Source organism: Loxodonta africana, chromosome 6 (assembly GCF_030014295.1).
Source record: "Loxodonta africana isolate mLoxAfr1 chromosome 6, mLoxAfr1.hap2, whole genome shotgun sequence".
In the NCBI taxonomy this organism is placed as follows: Eukaryota; Metazoa; Chordata; class Mammalia; order Proboscidea; family Elephantidae; genus Loxodonta; species Loxodonta africana.
The window spans coordinates 128,148,763-128,173,452 of NC_087347.1; the positions used below are offsets into that span (position 1 = coordinate 128,148,763).

Genomic DNA, 24,690 nt, shown 5'->3' on the forward strand with positions numbered 1-24,690 from the left:
CCCAAATGCCCATGATCTCCATTCCTGTCACATTACCTTCTGTCTCCCAGTCTGCACCTGTGGCCTCATGGGGAGTTCTTTATGATCAGTTGACTGAAGAAGAGAAAACTCATGCCTTGTTTACAGATGGTTCTGCACAATATACAAGCCCCACTCAAAAGTGGACAGCAGCAGCACTATAACCCCTTTCTGGGAGCTCCCTGAAGACAGTGGTGAAGGGAAATCATCTCAATGGGCAGAATTTTGAGCAGTGCACCTGGTTATTCACTTTGCTTGGAAGGAGAAATGACCAGATGTGTAATTGTATACTGATTCATGGGCTGTGGCCAATGATTTGGCTGAATGGTCAGGGACTTGGAAGGAACGTGATTGGAAAATTGGAGACAAGGATTTATGGGGAAAAGGTATGTGGATAGACCTCTCAGAATGGGCCAAAGAAGCGAAGATATTTGTGTCTCATGCAAATGCACACCAAAGTGTGAACTCTGCAGAGGATGATTTTAACAATCAAGTGGATAGGATGACCACGTCTACAGAGACTACTCATCTTCTTTCCCCAGCTACTCCCATGGCCTTATGAACAAAGTAGCCATGGTGGCAGGAATGGAGGTTATGCATGGGCCAAGCAATATGGATTTCCACTCACCAAGGCAGACTTGGCTTTAGCCACTGCTGAGTGCCCAATCTGTCAGCAGCAGAGACCAACACTGAGTCCCCAATATGGCACCATCTCTTGAGGTGATCAGCCAGCAACCCGGTGGCTAGTTGATTACATTTGGACCACTTCCATTGTGGAAGTGCAGAGTTTTGTTCTTACTGGAATAGACACTTACTCTGGTTATGGATTTTCTTTCCCTGAAAACAATGCTTTTGACAAAACTACCATCAGTGGACTTACAGAATGCCTTATCCGTGGCCAGGGTATCCCATACAACATTGCCTCAGATCAAGGAACTCACTTCATAGCAAATGAAGGGTGATGATGGGCTCATGTTCATGGAATTCACTGGTCTTACCATGTTCCCCATCCTCCTGAAGCAGCTGGCTTGATAGAACAATGGAATGGCCTTCTAAAGACACAATTATGGCACCAGCCAGGTTGGGGCAATGTTTTTCAGGAGGCTGTATATGCTCTAAAACAGCATCCAGTATGTGGTGCTGTATCTCCCATAGCCAGGATTCAAGGGTCCAGAAATCAAGGGGTATAAATGGGAGTGACACCACTCACTATTACCCCTAATAACACACTCACAAGATTATTTGCTTCCTGACCCCATGTTCTTATTTTCTGCAGTTCTAGAGGTCTTAGTTCCAAAGGGAGTAATGTTCCCACCTGGAGACACATCACTGATTCCATTGAACTGGAAGCTAAGGATGTCACCTGGCCACTTTGGGCTCTTTACACCTCTGAATCAACAGGCAAAGAAGGGAGTTACCATACTGGCTGGTGTGCTTGATCCCGACTACCAAGTAGAAACGGGATTGATATTACATAATGAAGGTAGAGTATGCCTGGAACGCAGAAGGTCCTTTAGAGCATCTCTTAGCACTATCATGTCCTGTGATTATAGTAAATGGAAAAATACAGCAATCCAATTCCAACATGACTGCCTTTGGCCCAGACATTTCAGGAATGAAGGCTTGGGTCACCCCACCAGGCAAAGAACCACGACCACCTTAGATGCTTGCTGAGGGCAAAGGAAATACAAAATGGGTGGTGGAAGAAGGTAGTTCTAAATACCAGTTACAGCCATGTGACCAGTTGCAGAAACAAGGACTGTAATTGTTGTATTTCTGCTTTTGTGTGTGTGTTCGTTGTATCATGTTAAGGGCAAGTATGACTTTATAGTTGCCTTTATTCAGAGATTATGCCTGGTTTGAGGAGATGTGTACAGGTCCCAAGTTGTGTACAGGGGTGAACTGTAATGGTTAACCCTGTGTGTGAACTTGGCTGGGCCATGATTTTCAGTGATTGATAGTCATACGCCATCACTTCTTTGACAAGATTTGATATTATGTGATCACCTCCATGATGGGATCTGCTTTGAGTAGCTAATCAATTGAAAGGGGGTTTCCCTGAGCATGTAGCCTGCACTAGATATAAGTGGATATTCTGGTAAGACTTGTGGGCTTTTGCTCATTCTGGATCCTGCAGCTGGCTCTTGTTCATCTGATCTCCAGTTTTTGGGAAGCTTACCTAGCAGCTTACCTGTGGTCTTGCCTATCTTTGGGAATTGTCGATCTTCACAGACTGTGAACAAAAGATCTGCTCCCCAACCTGTTGATCTTGGGTGCACCAGTCCCTGTGGCTACATGCATCAGGAGAAGCCACTATCTTGGGACTTTCCAGCTTCTCCAACCGAGTGAGCCATCCCCTTGATATGTGTATATATACACTTTACTGGTTTGCTTCTCTAGAGAACTCAGCCTAAGACAGGTGGGATACACTCAAGATCATATTTTGGCTCTTGTGGATTTGTTCTAATTTTCTTCAGTTTCAACTTGAACTTGCATATGAGCAACGGATGGTCTGTTCCCCAGTTGGCCCCTGGCCTTGTTTTGACTGATGATATTGAGCTTTTCCACCATCTCTTTCCATAGATGTAGTTGACTTGATTCCTTTGTATTCCATCTGGTGAGGTCCAAGTAAATGGTCACCATTTCTGTTGTTGAAAAAAGGCATTTGCAATGAAGAAGTCATTGGTCTTGCAAAATTCTATCATGTGATCTCTGGCATCATTTCTATCATCAAGGCCATATTTTTCAACTACCAATCCTTCTTCATTTCCAATTTTTGCATTCCAATAGCCAGTAATGATCAATGTGTCTTGACTGTGTGTTTGATGAATTTCAGACTGCAGAAGTTGGTAAAATCTTCAATTTCTTCATCACTGGCCTTAGGTGGTTGGTGTGTAAATTTGAATAACTGTTGGTGTATGGATATTATCCTATCACTGAGAGTGTTGTACTTCAGGATAGATCTTAAAAAGTTCTTTTTGACGATGAAGACAAAGTCATTCCTCTTCAATTTGTCGTTGCCTACATAGCAGACCATATGGGTGCCTGGTTCAAAATGGCCAATATCAGTCCTTTTCAGCTCACTAATGGCAAGGATATGGATGTTTACATATTCCATTTCATTTTTGATGACTTCCAATTTTACTAGATTCATACTTCATACATTCCACACTACAATTATTAATAGTTGTTTGCAGTTCTTTCTTCTCATTTTGAATCATTCCACATCAGCAAATGAAGGTCCCAAAAGCTTGACTCCATCCACGGCATTTAAGGTCAACACAACTTTGGGAAGGCAGCTCTTTCCCAGTCATATTTTGAACACCTTCCGACTTGAGAGACTCATCTTCCGGGGTATATCAGACAATGTTCTGCTGCTAGTCTTAAGGCTTTCACAGACTTTTTTTTTTTTTTTTCTGGAAGTAGACTGCCAGATCCTTCATCCTAGTCTGTCTTAGTCTGGAAACTCAGCTGAAAACTGTCCACTAAGAATTACCCTGCTGATATTTGAAATACAGGTGGCAAATCTTCCAGTATCACAGCAACATGCAAGCCACCACAGTTAAACAAACTGAAAGACACATGGGGGTGTAATGATGTAATCACCTCCATAATGAGATCTGCTATGAGCAGCCTATCTGTTGAGAGGGAGCTTACTTGGGGGTGTGGCCTGCATCCAATATATATGGACTTTTTGGCAAACTCACTGGCTTTTGCCACAGACTTCAGACTTTCCAGCCTTACAACTGTGTGAGCTATTTCCTTGATATAAATCTCTCTCTCTCATATATATATATATACATATATACATATATACATATATACGTATATACATATATACATATATATATATATATATATATACAAACACACACACACACACACTTCACTGGTTTTGCTTCTCTAGAGAACCCAGGTTAAGACAGATGCAGAATAAAAAGACAAAGTGACTAAAGTAATTAAAAATAAATTAATGGATGTGAAGAGCAAACAATAAATATCCAACTTATGGGTGATTGGTATCCCTAAAATAGGGAACCCACCAAATGGAAATAAAAATATTCAAAGGTAAATGAGAAGAATATATTTTGGGGCAGGGGACAAAAAAATGTATCTATGGATGTAAAAGACACATCATATTCCAGAAGAAAAAGATACAGGACAATCCACACTAAAGCGTATCTTAGTAAGCTTTATCAAAGATAGAGAAGAAATTCCTTAGGCATCCAGGCAAAAATAAATAACAAGTTCCTTACAAAGAGGGGAATCAGGCTGCCTTAGGTTTCTCCCAATAACATTAAATTCTACAAGACCACAGAGAAACATATTCGAAATCCATGGGAAATAAACTATGGTCCAAAGAATTCATACTAATGCAAGCTGAGCATCAGAGAGTCTCAAACATGCAAGTCTTTGAAATGTCACACTCATAAAGGGTCTCTTGAAAATCCAAGTGGCTGAAAACAACCAGCCAGTGGAGCATATATGCAGTCCCTGGGACACAAATATTCAACTTACATACAACCTATAGTTACAAACCAATGCTTGTAAAGCCTAGTATATTAAAAATTCAAGGTACATACAATGGTTCATAATAAAAAATGGATGCCACTTTGCTAAGTCAATCAAAACATTATCATTGTTATTATTATTACTGTATTGTTATGTTAAAGATGTTTTAGCGTATCTGGAAGTGCTTCTTTAATGCTTTTTATGCTTAGAAAGGCACAGTATATACTATACACTAAGACAAACATTTGACTAACCAACATTACATACAAACCATAGCTAACTGTTCTGGCTTCCATACAAATTTGTCTACAAGACAGACTTAGGAATGGAACTCATTGGTAATTCATAGGCTGTATACAAGGATGCTATTATAAGGCCTGGAAACTGCAGAGAGGGGTCACTCACAGAGCCAAAGGCAAAGACTGTCAAACATGGTTGCTGCAGGTCAATATTATAACATTAGCAACATGAGAGCGATATAAGCTAACAAAACTTGGAGGTAAAGGCAGGAAAGGGGTTTCAAAGAGTCTAAATCTTTGCTTTCTCTCATCTTTCATAGTGGGTAGTCAAAATATTATCTGAAAATTGATAAATCAAGAAATGGAGGTTTAAGTAAATTACATAACTATAAATGAACTAAGAAAACCTCCAAATTACTAGAAGAAAACACACAAACCACGCACAAACACACACACAGGAAAGCGTTAAAATTCAATGATGTAACATAAAAAAGATGATGGAACAAAGACCATACTTAACAGCTATATCAATAAACATAACCAGATAAACTCATATTTTAAAGATCACATTTAAAACAATTTATATATTGTGGAAAAAAAGAGAGACGTGCATCTAAAAGTGACTGAGGAACCTGAACGTAATGGGTGGGGGAGGGAGACACACCAGGCAAATGCAAATAAACACAGAGCTGGGGTTGTGACATTAATAACAGTCAGGGTGATTCAAGGGAAAACACATTATGGAGAAGAAGAAGGGCACTTTACAGTGATAAAAGAGTATAACATACAATAGTGCTCTTGTCAGGAAAATTAATGTGCTAAATAAGCCACATCAAATTATAAGGGAAAAACTACAGGGAATACAAAGAGTAATAGAAACACAACAGTAGCGTAAAGATTGGACTCACCTCTATCTCTGCCTATGAACGATCACATAAACAGGAACAATGGCATAAGATTAAGGAGGGTGGAATCTAGGTAACAAAATGAATAAACATGTTTTGGAACTATATTCTCCAAACAGAATGTAACCTTCTTTTCAGTGCTCATGGGACATTTACAAACATTAGCTCTTACTGTGCGCCCCCAGGCCTCGATGGCTGACCAGAGGTGTAGGCAAGTTAAGGGAACCAGCAAAGGAAGTTGAGGCAGTAGCTGGAAGCTGTTCCCACCCAGCACTGAAGAAATGAGAAGACAGCTGTAACCAAGGGCAGGGAGTAGGGACTGGAAAGATCCTCCATTTCCCTCTTCCTACCTCCTCATCTGCACGTTCATCCCTTTCTGCCCTCCAAACCCACCGGAAACCAGCCAGCAAGTTCCCTCAGTGATGCAGCACAAAGCTCAGCCTCCCGGACCCACAGTGGGCAGAGAAGGATGGAGAAGGGATGAGGCAGAGGGAGAATGCAGCACAATAACACAATAGGGATAAAAGGTACAGCAAAGTGCACAACTTAGAAGTAAGAATGAAAATTCACCACAGAAAAAGATTTCTAAGACATAATAAAAGCATATTTTTCTGAAATACATATGAAACCTACACTGGTCTCATCCTCTTGGGAGCAAGGAAGAATGAAGAAAACTAAAGATATAAGGGAAAGATTAGTCCAAAGGGCTAAGCGACCACATCTACCATGGCCTCCACCAGACTGAGTCCAGCACAACTAGATGGTGCCTGGCACCACCACTGACTGCTCTAACAGTGATCACTATAGAAGGTCCCGGACAGAACTAGAGAAAAATGTAGAACAAAATTCTAACTCAAAAGGAGAGGCCAGACTTGCTGGCCTGACAGAGACTAGAGAAACCCTGAGAGTATGGCCCTTGGACACCATTTCATCTTGGCAATGAAGTCACTCCTGAGGTTCACCCTTCAGCCAAAGATCGGACAGGCCCATAAAACAAAACGAGACTAAGGGGGGACACCAGCCCTGGGACAAGGTCTAGAAGGCAGGAGAGGACAGGAAAGCTGGTAATAGGGAACCCAAGGTTGAGAAGGGAGAGTGTTGACATCTTCTGGCATTGTTAACAAACGTCATAAAACAATATGTGTACTAACTAACGAGAAACTAGATTGCTCTATAAACCTTCATCTAAAAAAGTACAATAAAAAAATATATATATATATATATGAAACTTAGAAGAAATGGATGACTTTCCAGGACAATATAAGTTACTGAATTTGGATATACAAAAAAATATGTAGAACATAGAAAAAATTAACAGATGAAATATCACAGGAAAATATTTTGTACATCAATTCCATATTCAGACACTTACTGAACTCTCTTAGTTTTCAAATAGTTTTTCAATAGGCCTTCCTGCTTTGTTCAGTCATACAATCAAATCACCTGAAAATAATCATTTTGTGTCTTTCTTCCCAATTTTTTATCTTTTTTTGGCTTTTTTTTCTAACTGTACTGGCTGATCCTTTAAGTACAATAGCAAATACTTATTGTGAAATGGCCGTCTTTGCCTTGTCTCTGCCTTCACTGGGCTTCCCTAGTCAGTAGACAGCTGAGTTCTCCTTTGAGTTTGTTTCTCTGGATACACTGAGGAAGCACTCATCTACCCCTATTCTAGGCGAGGTTGTACCATTACACACCATATTAGCCTTTATGGAGATAATCAAGTGCTTTTCTCTTGTGACTCTTTAATATGGGAAATTATTGCCTCATTATTTTCTCTATTAATTTTTTTCAAATATTAAAAAATTCTTATATCCTTGGAATGGACTCCTCTAGTTTATATTGCATTATTTTTTTTAATTTGTTTATAGAATTGATTTGCTAGCACTTCATCTTCAGTTTTTGTATCAATACATACAAGTTTTCATTTTTGAGCTCTCTTTGTCAGGTTTTGATATGAATGCCATTCTGACTCCATAAAATTATTTTTAAGTTTTCCTTTTCTCTCTAAATTCTAGAACAGTTTAAATAAGCACTCAAATTTTATTCTTTCGTGATATAGAATTCAATCTGGGCCTGGTAGTTTAATATAAAAACTGGTAAGAAGGAAGCAAAATTACCATTTTTTTTGTATGCCAAAAGAACCAGGAGAATCAATTGAAAACTAATTTGAAAAGTAATTCAATAAATTGAGTGTGGAACTGATATTCAAATACAATTAGCTTTTTTCTATGTAGAAAACCAACCATTAGAATACACAATGGAAGAAAAAATTATTTTTCCCCATCTCTCCTCTTCCTGCCTCCACATTACCTGCTACTCAGAGCCACCGGAGAGCACAGGAGACACACACAGACACACAGTTTCATGTCCATATGGGCGACAATCGCGTCCTCCTGTACTAATATACTGAACACTGACACACACTGAGAATACAATTTTTGGTTGGTGATACAAACCTCACGTAATTTTTTAAAGAATTGTTTTATTTTAAATTTTGTTTTAAAATTGTTTGCTGTTTTAAAATATATGTATTAATGATTCAAATATATCAAGTCTAACTAGCTCAGCAGTGTTTTCAGATCCTATTGTGGGTTCAAAGAAAGCCCATGCTAAAAGTACAAGGGTCAGTTCTGCCATTTCTTGTCACTTCTGCTTTGATTGTTAGTATTATCATCAGTTTACAGTTTGTTGGCAAAAATGTTTTTAAACCACTTGTCAGTGTTATAAGGAAGCTTTAAACATAGATAACATCGTCTGTGAACCTGTTTAGCCAGGCACATTGACCCTGTATTACACCCTGAAGGCAAACTCAAGAATGAGGCTCAACCACCCATGAGTTCATACCATGGAAGCCCACACCACTCTGAGGAGACCTCTCTTACAGAGCAGCCAGCTGAGACACAGACAAGGAGAGGGTGCCTGAGTCTATTTTTTTTTTTAATAATTTTTATTGTGCTTTAAGTGAAAGTTTACAAATCAAGTCAGTCTGTCACATATAAGCTTATATACAACTTACTACATACTCCCATTCACTCTCCCCCTAATGACTCAGCCCGCTCCCTCCTTCCAGTCTCCTTTCATGACCATTTTGCCAGTTTCTAACCCTCTCTACCCTCCCATCTCCCCTCCAGACAGGAGATGCCGACACAGTCTCAAGTGTCCACCTGATACAAGTAGCTCACTCTTCATAAGCATCTCTCTCCAGCCCATTGTCCACTCCCTTCCATGTCTGATGAGTAGTCTTCTGGAATGGTTCCTGTCTTGGGCCAACAGAAGGTCTGGGGGCCATGACCACCAGGGTCCTTCTAGTCTCAGTCAGACCATTAAGTATGGTCTTTTTATGAGAATTTGGGGTCTGCATCCCACTGTTCTCCTGCTCCCTCAGGAGTTCTCTGTTGTGTTCCCTGTCAGGGCAGTCATTGGTTGTGGCCGGGCACCATCTAGTTCTTCTGGTCTCAGGATGATGTAAGTCTCTAGTTCATGTGGCCCTTTCTGTCTTGGGCTCATAGTTATCGTGTGACCTTGGTGATCTTCATTCTCCTTTGATCCAGATGGGTTGAGACCAATTGATGCATCTTAGATGGCCGCTTGTTAGCATTTAAGACCTCAGAAGCCACACTTCAAAGTGGGATGCAGAATGTTTTCATAACAGAGTTTATTATGCCAATTGACTTTGAAGTCCCCTTAAGTCATAGTCTCCAAACCCCTGCCCTTGCTCCGCTGACCTTTGAAGCATTCAGTGTATCCCAGAAACTTCTTTGCTTTTGGTCCAGTCCAGTTGAGCTGACCTTCCCTGTATTGAGTATTGTCCTTCCCTTCACCTAAAGGAGTTCTTATCTACTAACTAATCAGTAGATGGCCCTCTCCCACCCTCCCTCCCTCCCCCCTCTCGTAACCACAAAAGAATGTGTTCTTCTCAGTTTATATGATTTCTCAAGAACTTATAATAGTGGTCTTATACAGTATTTGTCCTTTCACATCTCACTAATTTCACTCAGCATAATGCCTTCCAGGTTCCTCCATGTTATGAAATGTTTCATAGATTCGTCACTGTTCTTTATCGATGCGTAGTATTCCATTGTGTGAATATACCATAATCTATTTAACCATTCATCTATTAATGGACACCTTGGTTGCTTCCAGCTTTTTGCTATTGTAAACAGTGCTGCAATAAACATGGGTGTGCATATATCTGTTCGTGTAAAAGCTCTTATTTCTCTAGGGTATATTTCAAGGAGTGGGATTTCTGGGTTGTATGGTAGTTCTATTTCTAACTGTTTAAGAAAACGCCAGATAGATTTCCAAAGTGGTTGTACCATTTGACATTCCCACCAGCAGTGTATAAGTGTTCCAATCTCTCCGCAGCCTCTCCAACATTTATTATTTTGTGTTTTTTGGATTAATGCCAGCCTCGTTGGAGTGAGATGGAATCTCATTGTAGTTTTAATTTGCATTTCTCTAATGGCTAATGATCGAGAGCATTTTCTCATGTGTCTGTTAGCCGCCTGAATATCTTCTTTAGAGAAGTGCGTCTTCATATCCTTTACCCACTTTTTGATTGGGTTGTTTGTCTTTTTGTGGTTGAGTTTTAACAGAATCATATAGATTTTAGAGATCAGGCACTGGTCAGAGATGTCATAGCTGAAAATTTTTTCCCAATCTGTAGGTGGTCCTTTTACTCTTTAGGTGAAGTCTTTAGATGAGCATAGGTGTTTGATTTTTAGGAGCTCCCAGTTATCTGGTTTCTCTTCGTCATTTTTGGCAATGTTTTGTATTCAGTTTATGCCTTGTGTTAGGGCTCCTAAGGTTGTCCTTAGTTTTTCTTCCATGATCTTTATCGTTTTAGTCTTCTGTTTAGGACTTTGATCCACTTGGAGTTAGGTTTTGTGCACGGTGTGAGGTATGGGTCCTGTTTCATTTCTTTGCAAATGGATATCCAGTTATGCCAGCACCATTTGTTAAAAAGACTATCTTTTCCCCAATTAACTGACACTGGGCCTTTGTCAAATATCAGCTGCTCATATGTGGATGGATTTATATCTGGGTTCTCAATTCTGTTCCATTGGTCTATGTGCCTGTTTTTGTACCAATACCAGGCTGTTTTGACTACTGTGGCTGTATAATATGTTCTAAAATCAGGTAGAGTGAGGCCTCCCACTTTCTCCTTCTTTTTCAGTAATGCTTTCCTTATCCGAGGCTTCTTTCACTTCCATATGAAATTGGTGATTTGTTTCTCCATCACCTTAAAAAATGACATCGGAATTTGGATCGGAAGTGCATTGTATGTATAGATGGCTTTTGGTAGAATAGACATTTTTACTATGCTAAGTTTTCCTATCCATGAGCAAAGTATGTTTTTCCACTTATGTAGGTCCCTTTTAGTTTCTTGCACTAGTACTTCGTAGTTTTCTTTATATAGGTCTTTTACATCTTTGGTAAGATTTATTCGTAAGTATTTTACCTTCTTGGGGGCTACTGTGAATGGTATTGATTTGGTGATTTCTCTTCGATGTTCTTTTTGTTGATGTGTAGGAATCCAAGTGATTTTTGTATGTTTATCTTGTAACCTGAAACTCTGCTGAACTCTTCTATTAGTTTCACTAGTTTTCTGGAGGATTCCTTAGGGTTTTCTGTGTATAAGATCATGTCATCTGCAAATAGAGATAATTTGACTTCCTCCTTGCCAATCCGGATGCCCTTTATTTCTTTGTCTAGCCTAATTGCTCTGGCTAGGACCTCTAGCACAATGTTGAATAAGAGTGGTGATAAAGGGCATCCTTGTCTGGTTCCCGTTCTCAAGGGAAATGCTTTCAGGCTCTCTCCATTTAGAGTGATGTTGGCTGTTGGCTTTGTATAGATGCCCTTTATTATGTTGAGGAATTTTCCTTCAATTCCTATTTTGCTGAGAGTTTTTATCATGAATGGGTGTTGGACTTTTCAAATGCCTTTTCTGCATCAGTTGATAAGATCATGTGGTTTTTGTCTTTTGTTTTATGTATGTGGTGGATTACATTAATGGTTTTTCTAATATTAAACCAGCCTTGCATACCTGGTATAAATCCCACTTGGTCATGGTGGATTATTTTTTTGATATGTTGTTGAATTCTATTGACTAGAATTTTGTTGAGGATCTTTGCATCTATGTTCATGAGGGATATAGGCCTGTAATTTTCTTTTTTTGTAATGTCTTTACCTGGTTTTGGTATCAGGGATATGCTGGCTTCATAGAATGAGTGAGGTAGTATTCCATCATTTTCTATGCTTTGAAATACCTTTAGTAGTAGTGGTGTTAACTCTTCTCTGAAAGTTTGGTAGAACTCTGCAGTGAAGCCGTCCAGGCCAGGGCTTTTTTTTGTTGGGAGTTTTTTTGATTACCTTTTCAATCTCTTTTTTCGTTATGGGTCTTTTTAGTTTTTCTACTTCTGATTGTGTTAGTTTAGGTAGGTAGTGTTTTTCTAGGAATTCATCCATTTCTTCTAGGTCTGCAAATTTGTTAGAGTACATTTTTTCGTAAAAATCTGATATGATTCTTTTAATTTCAGTTGGGTCTGTTGTGATATGGCCCATCTCGTCTCTTATTTGGGTTATTTGTTTCCTTTCCTGTGTTTTTTTAGTCAGTCTGGCCAATGGTTTATCAATTTTGTTAATTTTTTCAAAGAACCAGCTTTTGACTTTGTTAATTCTTTCAATTATTTTTCTGTTCTCTAATTCATTTAGTTCAGCTCTAATTTTTATTATTTCTTCTGGTGCCCGATGCATTCTTTTGTTCCTCGCTTTCTATTTGTTCAAGTTGTAGGGACAGTTCTCTGATTTTGGCTCTTTCTTCTTTTTGTATGTGTGCATTTATTGATATAAATTGACCTCTGAGCGCTGCTTTTGCTGTGTCCCAGAGGTTTTGATAGGAAGTGTTTTCATTCTCGTTGCATTCTATGACTTTTCTTTATTCTCTCCTTAATATCTTCTATAATCCAGTATTTTTTGAGCAGGGTATTGTTCAGTTTCCAAGTATCTGATTTCTTTTCCCTGATTTTTCTGTTATTGATTTCCACTTTTATGGCCTTGTGGTCTAAGAAGATGCTTTGTAATATTTCGATGTTTTGGATTCTGCAAAGTTTCGTTTTATGACCTAATATGTGATCTATTCTAGAGAATGTTCCATGTGCACTAGAAAAAAAAAGTACATTTTGCAGCTGTTGGGTGGAGTGTTCTGTATAGGTCTACGAGGTCAAGTTGGTTGATTGTAGCAATTAGGTCTTCCGTGTCTCTGTTGAGCTTCTTACTGGAAGTCCTATTCTTCTCCGAAAGTGGTGTGTTGAAGTCTCCTGCTATAATTGTGGAGGTGACTATCTCACTTTTCAATTCTGTTAAAGTTTGTTTTATGTATCTTGCAGCCCTGTCACTGAGTGCATAAATATTTAATATGGTTATATCTTCCTAGTAAATTGTCCCTTTAATCATTATGTAGTGTCCTTTTTTATCCTTTGTGGTGGATTTAACTTTGAAGTCTATTTTGTCAGAAATTAATATTGCTACTCCTGCTCTTTTTTGATTGTTGTGTGCTTGATATATTTTTTCCATTCTTTGAGTTTTAGTTTGTTTGTGTCTCTAAGACTAACATTTATCTCTTGTAGGCAGCATATAGACGGATCGTGTTTCTTTATCCAGTCTGAGAGTCTCTGTCTCTTTATTGGTGCATTTAGTCCATTTACATTCAGTGTAATTATAGATAAGAATGGGTTTAGTGCTGTCATTTTGATGCCTTTTTGTGTGTGTTGTTGACCATTTCATTTTTCCACTTACTTTTTTGTGCTGAGACGTTTTTCTTTGTAAATTGTGTGTTCCTCATTTTCATAGTAGTTGAATTTATGTTTGCTGAGTCATTACGTTTATCTTGGTTTTTATTTTGAGTTATGGAATTGTTAGACCTCTTTGTGGTTACTTTAATATTTACTCCTATTTTTCTAAGTAAAAACCTAACTTGTATTGCCCTATACCACCTTGTTTTTCTCTCCATATGGTAGTTTTATGCCTCCTGTATTTAGTCCCTCTTTTTGATTATTGTGATCTTTTACATAATGACTTCAATGATTCCCTGTTTTGACCATTTTTTCCTTTTTAAAATTAATCTTAATTTGTTTCTGTGATTTCCTTATTTGAGTTGATATCAGGATATTCTGTTCTGTGTCTTTGTGTTGTGTTGTTATCTGATGTTTCTGATTTTCTGACCAATTTCCTTTAGTATTTCTTGTAGCTTTGGTTTGGTTTTTGCAAATTCTCTAAGCTTGTGTTTACCTGTAAATGTTTTCATTTCACCTTCATATTTGAGAGAGAGTTTTGCTGGAAATATGAGCCTTGGCTGGCAGTTTTTCTTCTTCAGTGCTCTATGTATGTCATCCCATTGCCTCCTTGCCTCCATGGTTTCTGCTGAGTAGTCTGAACTTATTCTTATTGATTCTCCTTTGTTGGAGACCTTTCTTTTATCCCTGGCTGCTTTATCTTTGGTTTTGGCAAGTTTGATGATAATATGTCTTGGTGATCTTCGTTTTGGATCAATCTCATATGGGGTTCGATGAGAATCTTGGATAGATATCCTTTTATCTTTCATGATGTCAGGGAAGTTTTCTGCCAACAGATCTTCAACTATTCTCTCTGTATTTTCTGTTATCCCTCCCTGCTCTGGAACTCCAATCACACAGAAGTTATTCTTCTTGATTGAGTCCCACATGATTCTTAGCGTTTCTTCATTTTTTTTTTTTAATTCTTTTGCCTGATTTTTCTTCAGCTATATTGGTGTCAATTGCTTTGTCCTCCATCTCCCCTACTCTGCATTCCAGTTGCTTGATTCTGCTCCTCTGACTTCCTATTGCGTTGTCTAATTCTGTAATTTTACTGTTAATCTTTTGGATTTCTGAATGCTGTTTCTCTATGGATTCTTGTAGCTTATTAATTTTTCCACTATGTTCTTGAATAATCTTTTTGATTTCTTCAACTGCTTTATCAGTGTGTTCCTTGGCTTTTTGTGTAGATTGCCTTATGTCATTTTTGAGGTCATCCCTGATGTCTTGAAGCATTCTGTAAATTCGTTTTTTATATTCTGCATCTGGCAATTCCAGGATTGTATCTTCATTTAGGAAAGATTTTGATTCATTAATTTGGGGAGTTGTAGAAGCAATCATGGTCTGCTTCTTTATGTGCTTTGATATCAACTGTTGTCTCTGAGCCATCTATAAGATATTGTAATGATTTATTTTATATTTGCTCACTGAGTCTTATTTTGTTTTCTTTCAATGTACACAGACGGGCTACTAGATTACACTGTCTTGATTGTTGTAGGCTTTGAATCACTTATGTCCTCTTACCAGCTGGTTTGGGCCGGTACCACAAGTATAAGCCTAAGAGTCCCTTCACTATTCTTGAGTAGAATGTGATTTTGAGTCACCAAGTGTGTGGTGTAGACTGTCACCTATTCACTTAGAGTAGTGGTGATAGTTGTGTGCACCAGATTCTAGTAGCAGCAGAGGGTCACATTCCAGGGGGCAGGATGCTGACAGGCTTCCCCCAAGTGCCAGTGAGGTAGGTGTGTCTCTATTCCTAAAGCACTTTGGTGGGTGGGCTCTACAGCTGTACCTTAGGCACCCAATGCATACGCCTCTACAGATTGGTAGATGTCACTACCCTCAAACCCCTATGGCAGGAGGTTAGGTGGCTTGGGTGGAGCTTCGGCCCTCAGTTCCCCGTTGTGGGTCAGTGAGGGCTCTGTTGAATACGAAGAGGTATCAGACCTGGGAAACTTATCTTTCCAGTAATCCGCTAAAACAATTACAGTCAGATCACTATCAGAACTGCCTTTGCATTATAATAGCCACCTTGTTCCCGGTAGGGATGAAAGCCCAAGACTGTGGATCACAAATGCTTGGCTGGAGCTTGTTCTATATTTTTAGTCCAATTTCGGGAAGTCAGGGAAGGATTCTTGGTCCCTGGGTTTTTTGTAGCTGCTTCTCTCAGGCCAGGAGAATGGGTTAGGAAAAGACAAAACAAACAAACAAAGAAAAAAAAACTTTTGGGCACTTCACTCTCTGGCCCAGGAAATTCCAATGTTAATGAAGCCGCCTGGGAAGGGGAAGGGAGGGATCAGATAGATAGGAGAGAGTACACCTGGGAATATAGACAAAGTTACTTAGCTTGCTTGGGATGGCTGTTTTATCTGAGATTCCCAAGGGGTGTGTCGACTGTGTGCGCTGGCTGGGTAGAGATTGCCTCCGAGAGTCAGGCCAGCATCCTGTGCTTGTGTTGTCCCAGAAGCTGTGGTTAGTTCCTCCTCTCCCAATCCAAAGCCCAGCACCAAAGTTCCCCAGCTGGGATGCCGCACTCCCGGCTCCAAAATCAGTTGCTGCCTCCCAGTGACTTCTCCTCCTGTCAGCTGCATCGCTGCACTGCCTGCGTGTGCTGGCTGGGCTTCCCCCGGGGTTGCTTTAGGGAGCTAGGGCTGCGCCGTGTTTGCACCGTCTCAGAATTCCATGCTCAGCTCCCCTACATCCAGTCCAAAGCCCGGCGCCAAGGTTTTCTGACTGGGACTCTGGCTCCAGGCTTTGAAAACAGTCGCTGCTTCCCAGTGGTTGTTCATTCTCTCGTTAGCCCCGTCAATGTGCAGCCTGCTTGTGCTGAGTCTTTACGGAGCTTACCCCAGGGGGCTAGGGGTTAGGGCTGTGTCCTGTGCCTGCCCTGCCCCACTATTCAAACCTTAACACTATGTCTAGGGGCCATCACCACTCTATTTACAGCTACCTGCGCTCTCACACAAAATGATATCAAAAAAATTATTGCACTCTCTACTTCCAGCCAACTAGGCCTAATAATAGTAACTATTGGAATTAATCAACCACGTCTAGCCTTTATTCACATGTGCACACATGCATTCTTCAAAGCAATACTGTTCCTGTCCTCTGATTCTATCATCCACAACTTAAATAATGAACAAGACATTCGCGAAATAGGAGGACTCTACAAAACAATGCCTATTACCTCAACAGCCATTATTATTGGCAGTTTAGCACTCACTGGCATACCATTCTCAAAAGACCCAATTATTGAAGCTGCTAACATATCCCACACTAACACCTGGGCATTATTAATTACCCTCATTGCTGCATCTATAATGGCAAGTTACAGCGCCCAAATTATTTTCTTTGCTCTCCTTGGACAACCACGATATTCCACACTAACCCAAATTAACAAAAACAATCCACACCTCGTAAATCCTATCAAACAACTAATGCTAGGCAGTATCTTCATAGGCTTTATCATCTCAATAAGTACTATCCCACACACAACACCCCAAACAACCATACCTGCATATCTAAAACTTACAGCCCTAGCAGCTACTCTACTAGGATTTACAGTAGCAATAGAACTTAATAACATAACATGCAACTTGACATTTAAGCGACCATCGTATATATATATAAATTCTCAAATACATTAGGATACTACCCAACTATCGTCCATCGACTTCTACCCTACCTAGGCCTTACTATAAGTCAAAATCTAGCAACAACTATTATAGACTTAATTTGACTAGAAAAAATAATCCCCAAAAACCTAATAACCATGCAAAAAATAGCCGCCAGCCTGGTATCTAATCAAAAAGGCCTAATAAAACTCTATTTCCTATCATTCCTCCTATCAATTACACTAGCCTTACAAATTGTCCTATAACGCTTTTGAGTAACCTCAATAACAATAAAAATACTAACAAACAACATTCATCCAGCCAAGATCAAAAACCAAAACCCATAACTATACAAAGACTCTCCCCCAGAATAATCCTCACGTACACACTCAACAACCCCTTCGCTAAAAACCATGAAATCTTCTAAACCACCAAAATAAAAACCCATTAACTCATACTCACCACTAAATAGTCACATAACTATAGAAACCTCTATTAATAAACCCACCAACAATGCACTCAAAACTACAACATTTGACCCCCAAGTTTCAGGATACTCTTCAGTAGCTATAGCAGCAGTATAACCAAAAACTACCATCATCCCACCCAAATATACTAAAAACACAAGCAAGCCCGAGAAGAATCCTCCAAAACTCATAATAATTCCACACCCCAAACCTCCACTTACAATTAAACTCATTCCCCCATAAACAGGAGAAGGCTTAGATGAAAAACCAATAAAACCTACTACATAAAGCACATTCATAATAAAAACAATATATATCATTATTTCCACATGGACTCCTACCATGACTAATGATCTGAAAAACCATCGTTGTATTTCAACTATAGAAATAACCAATTAATGATCCACATCCGAAAATCTCACCCCCTGTTTAAAATTATCAATAAATCTTTCATTGATCTACCTACTCCATCCAATATCTCAGCATGATGAAATTTCGGCTCACTACTTGGAGCATGCCTAATTGTTCAAATCCTAACAGGATTATTCCTAGCTATACACTACGCACCCGACACAATAACTGCATTTTCATCTATCTCTCACATCTGCCGAGACGTCAACTATGGCTGAATTATTCGACAACTACACTCCAACGGAGCATCCATCTTCTTCCTCTGCCTGTATATACACATTGGGCGAAACATCTACTATGGATCTTACCTCTACTCAGAAACCTGAAATACTGGCATTATATTATTACTAATTACCACAGCTACTGCTTTCATAGGATACGTCCTTCCGTGAGGACAAATATCATTTTGAGGAGCAACTGTAATCACTAACCTCTTCTCAGCAATTCCTTATATTGGCACAGACCTCGTAGAGTGAATCTGAGGAGGCTTTTCAGTAGACAAGGCAACCCTAAACCGATTTTTTGCCCTCCACTTTATCCTTCCATTTGCCGCAGTTGCACTAGCAGGAGTACATTTAACTTTCCTTCACGAAACAGGCTCAAACAACCCACTAGGCCTCACCTCAGACTCAGATAAAATCCCCTTCCATCCATACTATACTATCAAAGATTTCCTAGGACTACTTATCCTAATCCTACTTCTTCTACTCCTAACCCTACTTTCTCCAGACATACTAGGAGACCCTGATAACTAGGTACCGGCCGATCCACTAAATACTCCTCCACATATCAAACCAGAGTGATACTTTCTTTTTGCTTATGCCATTTTACGATCTATCCCAAATAAATTAGGGGGCGTCCTAGCCTTATTCCTATCTATCCTAATCCTAGGATTAATGCCACTACTCCACACATCCAAATATCGAAGTATAATACTCCGACCTCTCAGCCAAGTCCTATTCTGAGCCCTAACAATAGACCTACTAATACTTACATGAATTGGCAGCCAACCAGTAGAACACCCCTACATCAGGCAAGCCGCAATCAGCCCCGCCACTCGGCACCAGGGAACCGTGGGGGCTCAAGGCTGTGGGGTGGGTTGTGGGTTCCAGAAGCGGTCGCTGGTTCAGGGCACAGCTTTTCACATGCCGGAGTCTATTTTTATAGAAATTATCAGCAGATAGTTTCCTCCAACTCTGTTCCATACTGCAGTTGCTGCCTAATAGGTATCAGGCAGTCTTCAGCGAGGAAAATTGCAATGTCAGCATATTCACACATTCTTAGTGAGGGACTGGAGCAGAGCACAGATCAGAGACTTCTAATGGCATGATCCACAGGTATTATCAGTTACAGAATAAACAGGAAAGGGATGAGTAGAACAGTACACATCAGCAGCAGCCTAGTTCCAGGAACTAGAGTTAGTTCGCATCCAAGCACACCCCAATTCACAGCTTGGGAGGAGAACTCCTAAATCCCTCTCTTGGGATTAAATACTAATAGAACAGTCATGTCCATGTGCCAGGTGTCATGTACAAAGAACAGGTACAGGGAGGGACAATAAAATGGGGATAATAAAAGGTAAAAAAAAAAAAAAAAAAAAACCTTGCTGTTGAGTCGATTCCAACACATAGTAACCCTATAAGACGGAGCAGAACTGCCCCACAGTGTTTCCAGAAAGTGCCTGGTGGATTTGAACTGCTGCCATTTTGGTTAGCAGCCTCTTAACCACTATACCACCAGGGTTTCCAAAAGGTAAAAGGTAGTAATAAAAGTGGAAAGGCACCTTCAGGCTTGGACATCATTTAATGCCCCTTTTCAGGGAGGGCAAGATTTACTGGCCCCAGATAACAGCCCTTTCTCCTTTATGCAAATAAGACAGCTTGACAGAGCTCTGGATTTCTTCAGAGGGTAACCATCTCCTCCTAAAGCACATACTTTATGTCCATTAGTAGCTATTATGTCCATTCTCAGCTAGGGAGACAGTGAAAGAGATATAGCATACCTGTGTACCCAGCAGCCCACCCCCTCAATTTTAATGTCTCCCTAATAATCTTTGTCCATGTCACTGTCATAAACCCAGAGACCTTCACAAATGTGTGGGAGCAAGTCAGCATCCTCATGCTCATTAATGACCTTGATCACCATGGTCTTGGTACAGCAGTGTTCAAGGGAAGTCATAACATATTTAATATTGCTACGACCATTATTAACAGGCCTATTTGCATAATGAATCACAGTAATATTCCCCATCTGGCTGGCAACCAACAAAGCAGGTCCTGTCTGATATTGTCAAAAGATACAGAGGGAATTTTAGCTCACTGCCTGGCCAGGGCTTGGGCTTCGACTGTCTGTCCATACCCCTTGGTAACTGTCGTTAACAAAGAGACAACGCTGGGCACCCCCTAGGGCACAGACTCCTCCCTGCAAGGTGAACAGATAATCTAAGGCCATTGGTTATGGAGAGAAAGAGTGCTTATATCTGCCACTTCTTATTTAGCTTGCCCAATGTCCTACCCAGCTTGTCAATGGCATCTTCTAACTTTAAGGCCACCTTCTCTAGCACCATCTGTAAGGCAAATCTGTAGGCAAATAATGTGGCATCCCACACTAGCAAAAGCATCTCCTGTGACTAGGAGAATAATGTCTAATATAGAACACCCAGTAAATACCCCCCAATGCCGATGGGTTACTTCCTTTCAGGGCAGCAGCTAGGCGGGCAATAGTTAGTTGTGTGGTTTTCAGGCTCATCCTGCTGTCGGCTGTGAAACTGACCTGCAGGCAGCTCTGAGTATATAGTCAATGCAGGGACTCCAAATCTAATGCAGCAGCTTCCCATTCAATTGGCAGGCAACATCTTATATGCCCGTACTCCACACATAATATAGTGACCCTGAAGAGCTCAGGATGGTTGGAAAGTGCTCTCAGAGAAAAGGAGCTTCATATGCCATCATATTGAAAGTGGCCTCTATTGCCAATGGTGGCCAGTTTTGGTCCCATTCAACCAGCAGGATCCTACACTCTTATGCCAAGAATTATATACTGCTGCATTATTAAGTAATCCCACCTTATCACATTTATCGGATCCCTGACCTGTTAAACTAGAAAAGACTATCATATCAGTAAAAGGGTTAGCTTCAGAGCAGAAGGCAGAGGTGTTTTTATACCAGTAACTCCCAACCCACTGGATTATCAAACGGATCTCTGCCCCATATGTATGTCATGTCCATCAGTTTGATTTTGAGTAAAGCAAAAATGTCCTTCAGTCAAAGTTGTCACTTCATAGGATAGGTCACCAAAAACTGCTCATAACAAAGCATTCCGCATTGGTATTGGAGGTGTGATGGATACTCGTGAATGATGAGTTGCTTGCATCTCCAGCAGAGTCAAAGGGATGGCCCATAGCAGGATTCCAATTCAGGGGGTATGAGGGGTATAGACACAAACCCAACTGTTGGTAAGGTCCATGACATCAGCTACAGCACGTGTCAGAGGGTGGAATGAATTAGTGTGCTGGTGGACTGTGTATCCATCCGGTGTGCTATACGGAGGCAAAGGAGAGTGGGTTAGTGTTCCCCACCCTCACCCTCCACCCCCTGGCTATGTCTCAATTCTGGGGCAGACAATGTTCTCATCCAACCTGTCCATCAATGGCCACTCAGTCTATACCTTTCCAGAGGTGACAGTCTCTCCTTATGTGCCATTGGTTCCCTAGTCTGGCCCAGATCTGCAGGCCAGGCTCCACAGCAGGCATCTGAATGTATTGAATGGCTATAACCCTACCGTATCCTAGGATTCCTCCCAGAGGAACTGGAGGGCCACTAGTGGAACTCTCCTCCCCTCTGTTTTCTGAATTTGCTCCACAGGCCACATTGGCCCAGCCCACTGGACAATGGTCGCTTCAGTGTTCAAAACCTCTCACCTAGCTTCAAAAATACCATGCCACTGCTGAATAGCACAAACTTCACACCAACCAGGGAACTGCTGAGAGTGATAATTGGGAAACACACCACTCCTTCTCTGGAACTAAACTTACCATCTTTGCCCTCCTCTGCCTACCTAGTATGGACAGTGTCACCAGAGGTGTCCCAGTCTTTATCTTGATAGAGTTAAGACATAGCCATATGACACAGACATGAAACAGGGGCCTATCCTTCCCCATTCCCAGAAAACTACGAGCTTCCTTTTCATCTTACTGCACTGTTAAGATTCCAAAGGGTACTGGAGAATCTAACAGTCTACCCTGCAAGAGCACTGTCAGTGTATTCTCCTTAATTCTTTCCTCAGCCTTCCATTAAAATCTCCTACTGCACCTACAATAGTGGTACATGTAACACCCATCTCATTCATAAACTCATACCCAGTGTTGCATTGACTGAGCTGTGGAATGTGCCCCTTGGTCAGAGTGGACGGCATCAGTGTAGCCAAATAAATGTCTGACAAAGTCTCTTGTCCAAAGTAGTCCAAATGTATATCGTGTCTGCTCTCCAGATTGGGAGGGCCATACCATAACCTAAGTAGGTGCCCATAGCTGTAAGGGCATAATAGTAACCTTGGGAGGGTGGCAGAGGCCCTATGTAGTCAACTTGCCAACTGTGCCCTGGGGTTTCCCCCAGTGGATGATATTAAGGTGTCCCTTCGTTGCCCTCATTTGAAGCTGGCATGCCTCACACTGATGGACTGCTGTTTGGGCCTCCAGTGGTTAAGAGGCACACTGTGCTCCAAATCCCATTTTACCATAGTCTCAGGGTTGCCATGGGCAGTACAAAGGGGAATCCCGCTGGCCTCTAATGATTGTTGAGAAACCTCTTTGACCTCATGGAGCTCTTGCTCCTCCATATCTTCTTTGATGTCTTTGTCTTTGTACTCCTCCCAAAGGAGGGACTTCCCAGGCTCAGCATGCATTCCTGTTGGCTCTGAAAACAGTGCTTCGGTGCAGGTATGGTCTGCCTGTTTGTTCCAAGGCTGTTCCTCAGTGGGAGAGGGCTCAGTGGTGGATGTCAACATGTGCGACAAAGATCTGCCCAGGCCAGTCAGCCAAGTGCTATGGCAACAGCTTGCTTACTGGCCTGGGCAGACCTTTGTCACACATGTTGTTGTCCATGGCTGGTGGAAGCCCCTTTCCCAGGTGGCCACACCCCATACTGATGGGCACAGAGGCATAGAGACCCAACCACCTCATCCCAATTCTGGACCAATCTGAAGGGCTGTTCCAATGTCATAGCTCTCCGTAGGGCAGGGTATGCTGAAGCCAGGCATTGCAAACTCTCTCCTTGCCCAATCCTGCCCCCTTAGCCTCCCCAGTTCTTAATCCCAACACTTCCTACACACCAACCTCCACCTCAGAGTAGCTTCCTGGGAATCCACCTGCTGTAAAGGGAAAACTACTGGTAGGGCCTGCAAATTTTAAACAATGGTCAGTGCCAGCGCACACTCAGCCCTCAGAATTCTGGGATAAGTGAAGGAGTTAGTCAACAATTACTGAGCTTGGGCTGAGAAACAAAGACTCAGAAACCTTTTGGCACCTTGTTTTATGAACCCTTAACCCAATCCTTGCTTTTTTTCCGCCTGTAATGAGAACACTCAGCTGCTTGATTTCAGGTCACAGAGAATGTGTGAAGCCAGCGCATTGCCGAGGGAAGGTAGGAACTTTGAGATGCACCCAGGTCGCACAGCCAGTAAGCAAGACAGCCATATTTCCAACCAGGCCTACCTGAGTCTCAGCTTGCACTCTTTCTACTCTGCTATCTCAATGCTGGATATTGGATGCATTATGAAAATTATAAAGCCCTGTGGTCAGCTAAATAAAACCCCCCCAAAAATTCAATGGTCTAATCACTGAAGCATGTGAATGTTACTTCATAGGGCAAAAGAGGCTTTGCAGAAGTGATTAAATTAGGACCTTGAGATGAGATTATTCTACAAGGATTGCCTGATGGGACCCAAATGTAATCACATAACAGGGAGGAAAGAGAGTCCAAGTCAGTAAAAGGAGACGTGACTTTGGAAGCAGAGGTTGGAGGGATGTTGTCAGGAGTCCCAGGATTCTGGTAGCCTCTAAAAGCTAGATTCTTCCCTGTATCATCCAGAGAATCCAGCCCTGGTGACATTTTGATTTTAGCCACCTAGGACTTATTTCAAACTTCTGACTTCCAGTACTGTATTGTTTTAAGCCACTAAGTTTGTGGTAACATGTTACAGCAGCAACAGGAAACTAACACAGTCCTTTACTAATTAAGGAATGATGCTGATGATTATTATTAGTACCCAGAGGGGAAAGATCACATTCTCATAGACTGGGACTGAACAAGCTAGGGCATCCCTGGTGAGCTCACTGGGGAATCATTCTGGAAGTTGAGCTCCAGTGGAATGGCGTGTTTGTGCTCCAGGCCCACAGAGCATCTTAAGAGACTCAAGGAGCTGCTGCAGGAGCAGACTCAGCTTAGGAAGAGTGGGTGAGCAGAGCCTGAAAACTAGGGCTCATTCCCTTTCCCCACCACACTAAGATGGCCTTTCTTTATTGGCTGTATGTCAAGACCTTTGGCAGTGTGGTGAGGAGGCTAGATCTGAAGGAAACTGAGGGAGAGACTGTCTCATGGGCCACCAGGGTCTCCCCATTTCTGTCTGGGTCTGTCTCTGCTGGTTTCTGATGATCATTATGAATGGTGGAAAAAGATGGGCTTTATTTG

At 41.2% G+C, this 24,690-nt stretch overlaps 1 pseudogene; it reads left to right on the forward strand.

The window, feature by feature from the left end:
• LOC135231591 (NADH-ubiquinone oxidoreductase chain 5-like) overlaps positions 1-17,992 on the forward strand; it is a 76,599-nt pseudogene extending 58,607 nt beyond the window's left edge.
• The last annotated feature ends 6,698 nt before the right edge of the window (positions 17,993-24,690 follow it).